This window comes from Triticum aestivum, chromosome 3A (assembly GCF_018294505.1).
Source record: "Triticum aestivum cultivar Chinese Spring chromosome 3A, IWGSC CS RefSeq v2.1, whole genome shotgun sequence".
Taxonomy (NCBI): Eukaryota; Viridiplantae; Streptophyta; class Magnoliopsida; order Poales; family Poaceae; genus Triticum; species Triticum aestivum.
The window spans coordinates 348135484-348139689 of NC_057800.1; positions in this window are offsets into that span (position 1 = coordinate 348135484).

The window sequence follows — 4206 nt, forward strand, 5'->3', positions numbered from 1 at the left end:
ACCATTCTTACCTATGCATCGAAAACCACAACGATAGTTTGTCAAGTTAGTGTTGTTTTAACCATCTCAAGGACCGGGTGTAGCCACACTCGGTTCAACTAAAGTTGGAGAAACTGACACCCGCTAGTCACCAGTGTGCATAGCACGGCGGTAAAACCAGTCTCGCGTAAGCGTACACGTAATGTCGGTCCGGGCCGCTTCATCCAACAATACCGCCGAACCAAAGTGTGACATGCTGGTAAGCAGTATGACTTATATCGCCCACAACTCACTTGTGTTCTACTCGTGCATATGACATCTACGCATAAAACCTAGGCTCTAATGCCACTGTTGGGGAACATAGTAATTTCAAAAAGAATTCCTACGCACACGCAAGATCATGGTGATGCATAGCAACGAGAGGGGAGAGTCTTATCTATGTACCCTCGTAGACTGGAAGCGGAAGCGTTAGCACAACGCGGTTGATGTAGTCGTACGTCTTCACGGCCCGACCGATCAAGCACCGAAACTACGGCACCTCCGAGTTCTAGCACACGTTCAGCTCGATGACGATCACCGGACTCCGATCCAGCAAAGTGTCAGGGAAGAGTTCCGTCAGCACGACGGCGTGGTGACGATCTTGATGTTCTACCGTCGCAGGGCTTCGCCTAAGCACCGCTACAATATTATCGAGTATTATGGTGGAGGGGGGCACCGCACACGGCTAAGAGAACGATCATGAAGATCAACTTGTGTGTCTAGAGGTGCCCCCCTGCCCCCTGTATATAAAGGAGCAAGGGGTAGAGGTCGGCCGGCCCTTGGGGCGCGCCAGGGAGGGGGAGTCCTCCTCCTAGTAGGACTAGGACTCCCCTTTCCTAGTCCAACTAGGAAGAGAGAAGGGGGAAGAAAAGAGAGGGAGAGGGAGAGGGAAAGAGGGGCCGCGCCCCCCTCCCCTAGTCCAATTCGGACTCCCCATGGGAGGGGGCGCGCCACCTCCTGGGCTGCTGCCCTCTCTCTCCCCTCAGGCCCACTAAGGCCCAATACTTCCCCGGGGGGTTCTAGTAACCCTTCCGGCACTCCGGTTTTCTCCGAAATCACCCGAAACACTTCCGGTGTCCGAATATAGCCGTCCAATATATCGATCTTTATGTCTCGACCATTTCGAGACTCCTCATCATGTCTCCGATCTCATCCGGGACTCCGAACTCCTTAGATAGATCAAAACTCATAAACTCATAATATAACTGTCATCGAAACCTTAAGCGTGCGGACCCTACGAGTTCGAGAATAATGTAGACATGACCGAGACACGTCTCCGATCAATAACCAACAGAAGAACCTGGATGCTCATATTGGCTCCCACATATTCTACGAAGATCTTTATCGGTCAGACCGCATAACAACATACGTTGTTCCCTTTGTCATCGATATGTTACTTGCCCGAGATTCGATCGTCGGTATCTCAATACCTAGTTCAATCTCGTTACCGGCAAGTCTCTTTACTCGTTCTGTAATACATCATCCTACAACTAACTCATTAGTTGCAATGCTTGCAAGGATTAAGTGGTGTGCATTACCGAGAGGGCCCAGAGATACCTCTCCGACAATCGGAGTGACAAATCCTAATCTCGAAATACACCAACCCAACAAGTACCTTCGGAGACACCTGTAGAGCACCTTTATAATCACCCAGTTACGTTGTGACGTTTGGTGGTACACAAAGTGTTCCTCCGGTAAACGGGAGTTGCATAATCTCATAGTCATAGGAACATGTATAAGTCATGAAGAAAGCAATAGCAACAAACTAAACGATCAAGTGCTATGCTAATGGAATGGGTCAAGTCAATCACATCATTCTCTTAATGATGTGATCCCGTTAATCAAATGACAACTCATGTCTATGGTTAGGAAACATAACCATCTTTGATCAACGAGCTAGTCAAGTAGAGGCATACTAGTGACACTCTATTTGTCTATGTATTCACACATGTATTATGTTTCCGGTTAATACAATTCTAGCATGAATAAGAAACATTTATCATGATATAAGGAAATAAATAATAACTTTATTATTGCCTCTAGGGCATATTTCCTTCAATAAAAGGACTTTCCCAAACTTTCATTTTGCATTTTGATCTCCATGAATTCAAATTCTTTTCATCACAAAACCATGGAGTGAAGATAATATGACTTCTTCCATTTAAATAAATGATAAAGGGTTTTGAAAAGATTTGTATTTCATTTGAAAATATTTCAAATTCAGAACTTTAAGAATCTCAATGATTTTCATGAGAGAAGATAAAATGACTTCTTCAAAACATATGAAATATGAGTTGGAAGTTTAAAAGGATCAAATTCAAAGTCCTTTTGGAAATTATTTTCAATTAGGAGTAATTTGGGTTTTATTCAAATTATTTTTCTCCAAAAGTAAAATATACGGAAAATAGGGTAACATGATTCCCTACACTAGAAAATTGGAGAAAAATTAATTTGAAATCATTTTGGTATTTTTGAAATTGTTTTAGTGGGTTTTATTGTATCAGTAGCATTGTTTGATTTATTTGAATTTTTGTAGATTTTATTTAAAGTTATAAAAAATTTCACGTTGTAGAAAATTGTTTTCTGAAAATTTTGATATATTATATGCCTATATAATATTTTTGTTTATTTTGTTTTATTTATTTTTGTTTGACTGGAAAATCTTTATTTAAAAAAGGAAACCTCTTCGTCGACTGGGCCGGCCCAGCTCCCAGCCAGGCCACGTCCCAGCCCAGCACCGCGCTTCCCCGACCACGGGCGGACTCCGCCCGTCGTACGCAGCGCCGCCACCATGGACGCCGTGCGCTGCCCGGCCTCCTCCTGCCCCTTCTCCACGCACAGAGACCGACCCCCCATATAAAGCCGCAGCGCCGCCGCCCCTCTCCTCCTCTCGCTTCGCCGCCGCCGCCGCAGATCACCGTCGCCGCCGCAGATCACTGCCGCTGCCTCTGCCTCGCCACCGACGCCACGCCGCACCTTGCTGCCGCCGCCCGCGCTTCGCCGCTGCTAACCGCGCCGCCGCCATCGAAGTCCACCGCCGCGGAAAGGCGTCGTCGCTGTTGACCTGCGTGGACCGGTAAAACTGCTCGGTCCGATCCGGTTTTTTTGTTTTCGGTTTTTCTTTGTTAAACCCGATTTTATTTATTTAGTTAACTTATTTAGCAAACGTTCACCAGTTAGGCCTCTGTAGTGAAAGGTTTTCTTTGCATATGCCTCTGTAGCGAACGTTCGTTCGATAAGATTTTTTCTTCTTTTAATTTCGGCCAGGGATCTTTTTGCAAATATTTTCTTTACAGTTTAGTCCCTGAAGTTCAAACAATCATTACTTTTCGCTCGTTTATCCAAAATCAATGAAACCAACGCCCACTTCTTCATTATGATCTCCTCTATCCAGATAAACAACTCAAACATGTTTTTGAAAGTTTAAAATTTGAATTCAAACAGTTTTGAATTTGAAACTTCTTTTGATCATAACTTGAGCTTCGTAACTCCGATTTAGTTGATTCTTTTTGCAAATCGAAGCTCTTGACTTAAACTTTTTGATAAGGCCAAATTCACATAATGTTGGTACCGTTAGAAATTGTTTTAGGTTGCAAGAGTTATTGGCTTGGTTTTGAAGCTTTCTGAATTGTTTTGTTCGATCTTTTGATCTTTTGAGTGATTGCTGATGTGTGGTTACTATTGCTTGCTTACGATAGATTGACCGGAGTGTGACGAGTAGAACTGTCAAGAGTTTTGAGTGCGAATCATCTTCATCAATAGTACAGGCAAGTTCCCACTTTGATCATATCCCTTTCATACCCAGTTTTTATGCATTAGTTTCACCCTCAAACATTGCATGAGTAGGATTGATAACATGTGGGTATTGGGAAGTAGTTGATGAGGTAGGAACCTATTGCCCTGCATCCAAACCTTGGGAGTTACTTTTACGTTATGCTCATATTGCTATGCTATGCTTGTAGACGTGGATTGGTTTGAGAGAATTCATGACAAATGTGAGAGTTATTATTTAATGGTTAACTTAAGGTGGCTACTTTAATACACATCTGGGTGGATTGGTTGGGGCACCCTGGAGCACCCAGTGGTTTGCCCGGGCACCTGGAGAACGCAGTGTTTGCCCAAGGGGATCCCGGAGGACCCGTATGATCACCCTATGGAATGCCACCCAGGCTCAAAGGGATCATAAGA